The sequence below is a fragment of the Salvelinus sp. IW2-2015 genome, unplaced genomic scaffold (genome assembly GCF_002910315.2).
Source record: "Salvelinus sp. IW2-2015 unplaced genomic scaffold, ASM291031v2 Un_scaffold1259, whole genome shotgun sequence".
Classification (NCBI taxonomy): domain Eukaryota; kingdom Metazoa; phylum Chordata; class Actinopteri; order Salmoniformes; family Salmonidae; genus Salvelinus; species Salvelinus sp. IW2-2015.
The window spans coordinates 97,580-109,147 of NW_019942804.1; the positions used below are offsets into that span (position 1 = coordinate 97,580).

The 11,568-nt window shown below is 42.0% G+C and overlaps 1 long non-coding RNA gene across 1 annotated transcript; it reads right to left on the bottom strand.

The window, feature by feature from the left end:
- Positions 1-10,576: 10,576 nt before the first annotated feature.
- Positions 10,577-11,112, bottom strand: LOC139024259 (uncharacterized). The gene is made up of 2 exons (XR_011475537.1): positions 10,796-11,112; positions 10,577-10,637 (listed from the first exon to the last, which is right to left on the bottom strand). It is a non-coding gene; the product is annotated as an uncharacterized lncRNA (long non-coding RNA).
- Between the last annotated feature and the right edge of the window lie 456 nt (positions 11,113-11,568).

Genomic DNA, 11,568 nt, shown 5'->3' on the forward strand with positions numbered 1-11,568 from the left:
CAGTCAAAGTGAAAAACATTCCAGGGAGGCAGTAATGATTAATTTAGCATGATAACTGACTTCATGGAGCAGCGCTTGGTTAGCGATTTGTTTGCAATTGAGATGAGTTACGAGCAGTGTGAATGGCCAGAGCTACTACCCACTCTAATGACCCAGTGAGAGATGTGGATCTAGTTTTTCTTCATAATTATTGTTGGTTAAGTATGCAGTATGACAAATGCATAAATCCTATAGTTAGAGAATAATCATACTGCGTCTACCGGTCTCCAGTCTCCTGAATGTACCACATCAACACTATGCAAGCCGGTTGATGTCTAGAAATCCTTCCCTGCTCCTTCATTTTGTTTTTTAAGGTCATTTTTATTGGGGTTTTCACAATTATTGAGACACATGAGAGGGAGAGCAGGGCGGACTGCCGAAGCCGTGTTCTCTCATTATTATCCCATTATGGTGCGCCGCTGGGACATTAAACAGTGCTGCAATTCGAAGTGGACTGCCGAGATGCACACCAATTCTGTGAAATAATGTCCATTAGTGTCTTTATATGATCTGTAGCTATTGAATCAAATGAAACGTCTTGCATTTTAAAATAGGTTTAGCTGGAAAAATGGAAGACCCCGAAAAAATGGTTCAGGTGAAGTGTGGTCTATCATTAAAAGTAGTTACATGTACCTGTGTAGTAACCTAGTAACCATGTAATTACTCCATTAACAAATTAACACATCATTCATATATTCTTCCTGTGTGTCTACCTGGTTAAYGCATATCCAACAGTAACAGCTCCCATTGCTGACCATTTAAGATACAACCAGTGTATGTATTTTCCTCCAATCCAAACCACTGTTATTTACACAGTCTGCTTAAGTTAATGGGACTTTGTAACCTGTGGCTCTGACCACTTGTTAGTCTTAAAGATGCAACGGGTCAGTTGCACTGACATTGAACAGTTCTATCTCTGTCATAAGAAAAGTCTTCCATGTAAGAAGCTGTGCGTTGTTGCAGATGACATATGTGTCTCGTTTCAGGAAACTAGGCATATGTCGTACGTCACTACTTCACAGGAGAGGCATTTGAACACAATTYGTTTTTTTTWATCAAAATYTGTTTTTTTTGTTGCAGAAATGTCTTCTGGAACGTGTGAATTTTCATGCGAGTGACTTGACACAACGCTGGTCAAACAAGTTGTAGCTACAAACAAAACTAAGTTAAATGGTTCAAGTCAGTCGGGAAGCGTTCATCCATGTATACGAGTCTAGCTGCATTTTCAGATACTATACGTTTCTAATTTTGTCAGAAAGTCATTTTCATTGCAAGTTAAAGTGTACTGTTCGCTAGGTAGCGAACGTTAACTTGCTGGCCCGCTAGCTAATGTTACGTGTATGATCTGTGTAGTAATGTTATTCTAATCAGAAATCCACTAGCATTACTAGTTATAACCCAATGTTAGCTAGCGAACATTGAACCCAGTTGGTTCTCTTTAACTACCTGCAGATTCATACTACAGCGATGACAATGTTTGTATTGGTAGTAGTATGAGTTGGGATTATGCCGGTTCATTGTTTGGCTAGCTAGCTACACTGTCACGCCCTGGCCTTAGTTATCTTTGTTTTCTTTATTATTTTAGTTAGGTCAGGGTGTGACATGGGGGATGTTTGTGTGTGTTTGTCTCGTTTAGGGTGTTTGTATTGTCTAGGTTTTTTTTGTAGAGTTCATGGGGTTGTGTTCAGTGTAGGTGTTTATGTAAGTCTATGGTTGCCTAGATTAGTTCTCAATTAGAGACAGCTGTCTATCGTTGTCTCTGATTGGGAGCCATATTTAGGCAGCCATAGTCATTAGGTAGGTTGTGGGTAATTGTCTATGTGTAAGTTGCCAGTGTCTGCACTTATTTGTTTTGTATAGCTTCACGGTCGTTGGTTTGTTGTTTTGTTTAGTTTGTTTTAGTGTTCTTCGTCTTTCTTAAATAAATACAAATATGTATTTATATCACGCTGCGCCTTGGTCCTCTCTTTCACCCGAAGACGATCGTGACATACACGCCTAAACAAAATACTGATTATATGACCCATCAAGTAAGCCAGGTGTGTCTGGGGGTGATTACAGTCATCTATTGTATTTCATGAACATGTGTACATGTCTGGACAACAGTGACCCATACACTTAGCTAGATGTGTCTGGGGGTGGTTATAGCATTTCCTTGACATGACCCATCAATTTAGACCAGTGTGTCAGGTACTGTACACGTCATCTAATATTTATGAAATATATTTATCTGGACACTTCCTGTTTTTGATATTGCTACTATGCAAGTAACCACTTCACTGTACCGTTTCCACCTTCTGTATCATATGCATGTGACACATATATTTAGATTTTATTACATATAGTGTGTGTTTACGAGAGACTGTAATGTGAAGAACATGACCTGTACCAAAGTCAGATTGGGATATAGGCCAAGGACTAGATAAAGTATATTTTTACCTGGAGATTTTCCTTATTGAAATCTTTGGTTGCTTACTACACTACTCACTCTGTTTAGCACATGGCCTCATGTGAATCCTTAAAGAGATGGGTGGGGCTAAAGCTTAAAAGGGTGTGAACGATGCTGAATGGGTGTAGACAACGWAGAGCTCTCCAGTAGGTACCAAAACTTTCAAGGGCCATTACAAAGCTACAAGTTTATCATCTTTCAAAGCAGAATTACTTTCCCATTGTTCCTCAACTGCAGTGTACGATACACAATTTTCTAGCTCTAGGTCTYTACTTTTATCCACTGTAAAAAAAMAAACATTGTATAAATGTTGCTACGTGAGACCGAATCGAGGCGGTCCGAATATATGAATGTAAAACAGTGATGTTTTGGGATGCATCTCTGGACTGTTCAACTGTACCAGCCATGTGTCTGAGGATCCCAGTGGGCCCCCTCCGCCCAAAAGCCCATTTGGAAGGCCCGAAGGGGTCAACGATATCTGCCAATATGTAGGTAAGTCAGATGTGGCAGGAGTTGCAAACTATTACGGACCACAAAGGGATAGAAAGCCGTGAGCAGCTCAGTGACGCAAGCCTACCAGATGAGCTAAATGCCTCTTTATGCATGCTTCGAGGCAAACAACACTGACGCATGCATGAGAGCACCACCTGTTCCGGATGACTGTGTGATCACGCTCTCCGTAGCCGATGTGAGCAAGACCTTTAAACAGGTCAACATTCACAAGGCTGCGGGGCCAGATGGATTACCAGGACGTGTACTCAGAGCATGCGCGGACCAACTGGCAAGTGTCTTCACTGACATTTTCAACCTCTCCCTGACCGAGTCTCTACTACCTACATGTTTCAAGCAGACATCCATAGTTGCTGTGCCCAAGAAAGCGAAGGTAATCTGCTGAAATGACTTCCTTCCCGTAACACTCACGTCGGTAGCGATGAAGTGCTTTGAAAGGCTGGTCATGGCTCAAATCAACACCATCATCCCGGAAACCCTAGACTCACTCCAATTCACATACAGCCCCAACAGATCCACAGATGACGCAATCTCAATTGCACGCCACATTGCCCTTTCCCACCAGGACAAAAGGAACCTCTATGTGAGAATGCTGTTCATTGACAACAGCTCAGCATTCAATACCATAGTGCCCACAAAGCTCATCACTAAGCTAAGGACCCAGGAAATAAACATTTCCCTCTGCAACTGGATCCTGGACTTCCTGACAGGCCGCCCCCAGTTGGTAAGGGTAGGCAACAACACATCTACCACGCTGATCCTCAAGACTGGGGCCCCTCGGGAGCCTGTTTAGTCCACCGCACAGTGTGATGCCAGGACAACAACCTCTCCCAAAATGTGAGCAAGACAAAGGACCTGATCGTGGACTACAGGAAAAGGAGGGCCGAACAGGCCCCCATTAACATCGACGGGGCTGTAGTGGAGCGGGTCGAGAGTTTCAAGTTCCTTGGTGTCCACGTCACCACAAACTATCATGGTCCAAACACACCAAGACAGTCGTGAATAGGACATGACATCTTTTCCCCCTCAGGAGACTGAAAAGATTTGGCATGGGTCCCAAGATCCTCAAAAGGTTATATAGCTGCACCGAGGGCATCCTGAGCAGGTGCATCACCGCCTGGTATGGCAACTGCTCGGCATCCGACCGTAAGGCACTACAGAGGGTACTGCGTACGGCCCAATACATTACTGGGGCAAAACTTCCTGCCATCCTGGACCTATATACTAGGCGGTGACAGAGGAAGGCCCCAAAAATTGTCAGATTCCAGTCACCCAAGTCGTAGACGGTTCTCTCTGCTACCGCACGGCAAGCGGTACCGGAGCGCCAAGTCTTGGTCCAAGAGGCTTCTAAACAGCTTCTACCCCCAAGCCATAAGACTCATAAGCATCTAATCAAATGGCTTCCCAGACTATTGCATTGCCCCCATCCTCTTTTACGCTGCTGCTACTCTGTTATTATCTATGCATAGTCACTTTAATTAACTCTACCTACATGCACATAATACCTCAATTAACTTGACTAACCGGTGCCCACGCACATTGACTCTGTACCGGTACCCCACTGTATATAGCCTCGCTATTATTATTTTACTGCTGCTCTTTAATCATTTGTTACTTWAATTTTTTTCTTTTTTTTTCTTCTTAAAACTGCATTGTTAAGGGCTTGTAAGTTAGCGTTTCACTGTAAAGTCTACACATGTTGTATTCGGCGCATGTGACAAATAAAATTTGATTTGATTTAAAGACAAGTACACTGAATATAGACTACCAAACGCCAATTTAGACCCAATCACCATCTCTTCAAAGTAAGATACTAAATATAGTCCAGTTTAACGTTCTCTTTTTGAAATGTGCTTTTAAATTGTGTAATTTAACGTATTGAGATTTGACATTATTGATGCATGTTCATTTTAATACTAATATTATTGGAACAAAATACTAACAAATCTCAAAATTGATRGGTAGAGGAAACAATATAATATCAGCCTGTGGTACCTGGGCCTAAGAGGACCAAATCCCCAAATTAGCTACAGCAACAGTGCCCTCAGCCTCATAGCCATGTTGCTCTTCCTAATGACCCCAAAAAAAGAAAAGAACAACAAAACAACAAAAAGGTAGGAGCTGAGAGCAGCAGTCCGTAAAATAGAATGACTTCACTCTCCAGAGAGTTTCTCAGTTGAGGTGAGCAGCTGCATTAAAAATGTATTGGCCAAAACTTCTGCTGTCTCAGAATTGTTTTGTTTGTCACCTACAGCTGTGTCAAGGGAATTGAGGATTTAATGTTTTAACACCATTGATTTCTTGCCAAAGTTTTTTGGGGAAAAAACATCATGGTACTTACCGTATATTGAGCTGGGTCTGTTTTCCARTAAGGCGTTTTATCAACAGGAGGAGGTGCAGACCTAACCAATGCCCGATTCAATTCAAATGTACACTGAATTGGTGGAAGAAGAGCTTTTAGTTTTAACTGGTTAGCTGGAATTCAATCAAACCTGTACTACAGGTCAATACCAAACAGGAGCTGAACTGCAGAGTAATTTTATAGTCCTGTATGTATGACTTKCACCTTTACATGCAAATGCAGCCTTTTTCTTAAATAATATACATTTGTGGTTTTATGTTCTCTAAAGACCAACCTAGATGTCGTCACTAAACAGAAAAGGGAACTAACAAAGGAGTCACTGACAACCAAACCAAAACGGAAGGGGTTTCAAACGGTTTCTGAAAGACACCCATGGGGATGTCCACTAAATGTTGGCAAAGCAACTACACTAAACCAAAATATAAACGTAACATGTAAAGTGTTGGTCSCATGATTCATGAGCTGAAATAAAATATCCCAGAAATGTTTCATACACACAATGTTTATTTTTCTCAAAATGTGTGCACAAATTTGTTTACATCCCTGTTAGTGAGTATTTCACCGTTGTCAAGATAATCTATCCACCTGACAGGTTTGGCATACCAAGAAGCTGATTAATCAGCATGATCATTACACAGGTGCACCTTGTGCTGAGGACAATAAAAGGCCACTCTAAAATTTGTCACACAACACAATGCCACTAATGTCTCTAGTTTTGAGGGAGTGTGCAATCGGCATGCGGACCGCAGGAACGTCCACCAGAGCTGTTGCCAGAGAAATGAATGTTAATTTCTCTACCATAAGCAGCCTCCAACATTGTTTTAGAGAATTTGGCAGTACGTCCAACCGGCCTCACAACCTCAGACCTCGTCTATGGCGTCATATGGGCGTTGTGAACAGATTGMCCCATGGTGGCGGGGAGGTTATGGTATGGGCAGGTATAAGCTACAGACAACAAACACAATTGCGTTTTATCAACGGCAATTTGAATGCACAGAGATACCGTGATGAGATCCTGTGGCACATTGTCATGCCATTCATCCGCTGGTATCAACTCATGTTTCAGTACGATAATGCAYGGCCCCATGTCGCAAGGATCTGTACACAATTCCCGGAAGCTGAAAATGTCCCAGTTCTTCCATGGTCTGCATACTCACCAGACAGGTTACCCATTGAGTATGTTCGGGATGCTCTGGATCAACGTGTACGACACGTAAAAGACCTAAAAGACACCCACCGTGGATACCCACTAGAATTGCCTTTAGAAAAGACAAACTAATAGAAACACACCACAGAAGTTACAAAGAATACAGATCAAACTAAACAGAGAAGACCAGATTCAGGTTTAGTTGGCTACCTAAAGTGGAAGCGCTGAGGRGTAGCTCTCCTAACATCTGTTTTTCCAAGTGGTGCACTGGGACAGCAGGTCTTAAATACAAGCTGGGCAAGCACAGGTGAAACACATCCTGACTAATGAGGTGACTCCAATCAGTGCGTGCCTCAGCTCACATGCTAACGTGCTAACCAACCTCGAAATGRAGAGAGAACCCAAAGCCTGTAACAATGTTTAGGTGTACACATTCCACTTTAGTGTGGGAAAATGAGTCAACCCTTAGCATAAAGACTAATTCATAATCTTCATGAAATATTTGTCATCCCATCATGTCATGACAGCTTCATGAATATTTCATTGGCAAATGTCAAGCTCCTTGACATTAGGGCAGGGGTGTCAAACTCTTGCCATGGACGCCTAGTGTCTGCTGGTTTTCGGTTCTTCTTTTCAATTAAGACCTAGACAACCATGTGAAGGGAGTTCCTTACTAATTTGTGACCTCAATTCAACAATCAAGTACAAGGAAGGAACAAAAATCCGCAGACACTCTGCCCTCCGTGGAGTTTGACACGTGCATTAGGGTGACAGTGCACAYACTTTTGTATAGGTTATGTGGACACCCCTTCAAATTAGTTTATTCGACTATTTCAGCCACACCCGTTGCTGATAGGTATATAAAATCGAGCACACAGCCATGCAATCTCCATAGTGAAACATTGGCAGTAGAATGGCCTCACTGAAGAGCTCAGTGACTTTCAACATGGCACCGTCATAGGATGCCACCTTTCCAACAAGTCATTTTGTCAAATTTCTGCCCTGCTAGAGCTGGCCTGGTCAAATGTAAGTGCTGTAAATGTGAAGAGGAAACGTCTAGGAGCAACAACGGCTCAGCTGTGACCTGGTAGGCCACACAAGCTCACAGAATGGGACCGCYGAAGCGCTTAAAAAGCGTCTGTTCTCGGTCGCAACACTCACTACYGAGTTCCAAATCGCTTCTGGAAGCAACRTCAGCACAATAACTGTTCRTCTGGAACTTCATGAAATTAGTTTCTATGGCCAAGCCTAAGATCACCGTGCGCAATGCCAAGTGTCGGCTGGAGTGGTGTAAAGCTCGCCGCCATTGGACTATAGAACAGTTCTCTGGAGTGATAAATTACGATTTACCATCTGGCAGTCTGACGGTCAAATCTGGGTTTGGCGGACGCCAGGAAAATGCTACCTGCCCCAATAAATAGTGCCAACTGTAAAGTTTGGTCTGGGGCTGTTTTTCATGGTTCGGGCTAGGCCCCTTAGTTCCAGTGAAGGGAAATCTTAACGCTACAGCATACAATGACATTCTAGAYGATTCTGTRCTTCCAACTTTGTTGCAACAGTTTGGGGAAGGCTCTTTCCTGTTTCAGCATGAAAATGTCACCGGGCACAAAGTGAGATCCATACAGAAATGGTTTGCCAAGATCGGTGTGGAAGAACTGGACTGGCTTGCACATAGCCCTGACCTAAACCTCATCGAACACCTTTGGGATGAATTGGAACGCCGTTTGCGAGCCAGGCCTAATCGTCCAACATCAGTCCCTGCAGGAATGTTCCAACATCCAGCRGAAAGCCATCCCAGGAGAGTGGGAGCTGTTATAGTAGCAAAGAGGGGACCAATTCATGCCCATGATTTTGCAATGAGGTGTTTGAAGAGCACGTGTCCACATATTTTTGGTCATGTAGTGTAGTTATGTAATATGTTCCAGACCTGCCACTTGACAAATAGACACTAGTGAATTAAGAGAATGAGATGCGTTATGACATGGTAACCCGTCCATTGGCTAGAAAACCCGCCCAAACACATTTTCAGTCTGAACATTTTTGTCAATAAAAGGGAATGAAATTATACTAACTTTAGACATTACCCTGATATATTATTACCCTGATATTACATTACCCTGATATATTATCACCCTGATATTACATTACCCTGACATTACATTACCCTGATATATTATCACCCTGATAGTATTACCCTGATATATTATTACCCTGATATTACATTACCCTGATATTTATCACCCTGATATTACATTACCCTGACATTACATTACGCTGATATATTATCACCCTAAAATAGTATTACTCTGATATTATTACCCTGATATATTATCACCCTGATATTACATTACCCTGATATTACATTACCCTGATATTACATTACCCTGATACATTATTCACACTAAAAATTATTTACTCTGATATCATTAACCTGATATTACATTACCCTGATATATTATACTTTAAAATGTTATTACTCTGATAATATCACCCTGATATTATCACCCTGATATATTATCACCCTAAATATTATCACCCATATATTCACCCTGATATTACATTACCCTGATATGTATTTACCCTAAATGTTATTACCCCTGATATTATCACACCTGATATTATCACCCTGAATATTTATTACCCTGATATATTATCAACCCTGAAATATATTACTCACCCTAAAACCATATATTCATCCTAACTATATGCATCCCTAATTACCATTACCCTGATATATTATCACCCTGATATTACATTACCCTGATATATTATCACCCTGATATTACATTACCCTGATATTACATTACCCTGATATATTATTACCCTGATATTACATTACCCTGATATTACATTACCTTGATATATTATCACCCTGATATATTATTACCCTGATATTATCACCCTGATATTACCCTAATTCTATCTAGGGGTGCTGTACTACTATGACATTTTACTGCACCTCTCTGGTATGTGACAATAAAACATGCATTTTTTATTTATTACCCTGTATATTATTACCCTGATATACACTTAAGGTATGCCAATATAGTACCAGGTCGGGACCCCCGATTTGCCTCCAGAACAGCCTGAATTCTTCAGGGCATAGAAACATTGCTCAAATTGGTATCAAGGGACCTAACGTGCGCCAGGAAAACATTCCCCACACCAGTACACCACCATCACCGCCTGTACCGTTTAAACCAGGAGGATTGGTCCATGGACTCATGCTACTTCCTGACTCTGCCATCAGCATGACGCAGAAGGAACTGGAATTCGTCCGACCAGGCAATGTTTTTTCCACTCCTCAATTGTCCAATGTCGGTGATCGCGTGCTTCTTCTTGTTTTTAGCTGACAGGAGTGGAACCCGTTGTGGTCATCTGCTGCAAAAGCCCATCCTTGACAAGGATCGACGAGTTGTGCATTCCGAGACGCCGTTCTGCACACCACTGTCGTACTACGCCGTTATTTGCCAGTTAACTTGCACGATTCTTGCCGTTCTCCTTCCACCTCTCATCAACAAGCTGTTTTTGCCCACAGGGCTGCCGCTGACTGGATATTTTTTGTTTGTCCATAAACCCTAGACATTGTCGTGTGTGAAATTCCCAGGAGGCCGGACGTTTCTGAGATACTAGAACCGGCGCGCCTTATAACATGGTAAAAGTTGCTTAGGTCACTTGTTTTGCCCATACTAACGTTCAATAGAACAGTAACTGAATGTCTTGATGCCTGTCTGCCTGCTTTATATAGCAAYCCATGGGCACGTAACTCACAGTCTGTAGGAGCGAAACATTTTCGTGAACGGGGTAGTGTACCTAATAAACTGTGTATTTCACCCTGATGTATTTCTCTACATTTTAATTAATTTGATTATGAATTATCTAGCCTCTCATTGTCCCAAGAACAATGAGAATACTAAAGCAAGCTACTTAGCAAGTGAACTAAACCCACGCCACATCATTCAGTCCYCCGGTGTGTTTTGACGTTTGACATTTTAGAACCTTTTTGATGACGGTCAAAAGCATCATAGAGATTKTAGCTCCCTCCAGTAACCACGAGCWCAACCGTTCCTTGATTTTAACTGGCGGCTTTATTCTGTAGATTTAGTCAGAATTATCACCTTCCGTGAGAACTATAAAGTAAATGAAAAATACAGTTAAGCACACTCTTACAACCTTATCTTACGAGTGACTTATTAGCTTGGTATAACTCTGAAGTGCTTACATACATAAACAGTTTAGCCGGCACCATAACAGTATCAGATTAAACACATGAATAAAGGAAATATACCTCATTGGCTGCTTATTACAGAAGGGAGGAAATCAAACTTCACACTTATTATTCCTGGCATGAATTCACGCTTCATCCTTAATTATTATAACGTTACCATCCTAACATACACGCTTCAACCTTTATGAACTACACCCGATGACATGAAAACTTAGCTAACACAGCGCGGGATTGCCTTCCCTCCAAAAGTGTGTTGCTACAATAAGGATCCCCGTTACAACAGTTATTAGCTATGTAGTTCCGCTTGTCTTATTTCCCCCGCACAGCGGACACGTAAACAATTCAAACACAAAACAACGACATAACCTGTAAGTCTAACTGTCAGTTACAGAGATGGGGGTGTGAGTCATGTGGACGGTAAGACCTCATCACCCATAAAATATCACGAGCTTAAGTCTTAACTGAGACCAAAACAGTGGTGCGCCCCTTTTACTGTTCAATGAGATCATTTATGTCCATTTAGAGGACCCCTTTTGGCTCAAGAGCACCCGCAGAGGTATTTGTCCCATATAGCCTCTTTAACTGAGGACCAAAACAGTTGTCCCTGTGCAATTGAAGTGGCACAAAAATACATTGGTGTACTGAAAACAGCAGGAAGCAATCTTTAATTTGTCTTGCTCACGTTGAGGGAGAGGTTGTTGTCCTGGGACCACACTGCCAGGTCTCTGACCTCCTGCCTATAGGCTGTCTCATCGTTGTCGGTAAACAGTTGTCCGTGTACAATTGAAGTGGCACAAAAATACATCGGTGCACTGAGAACAGCAGGAAGCAAT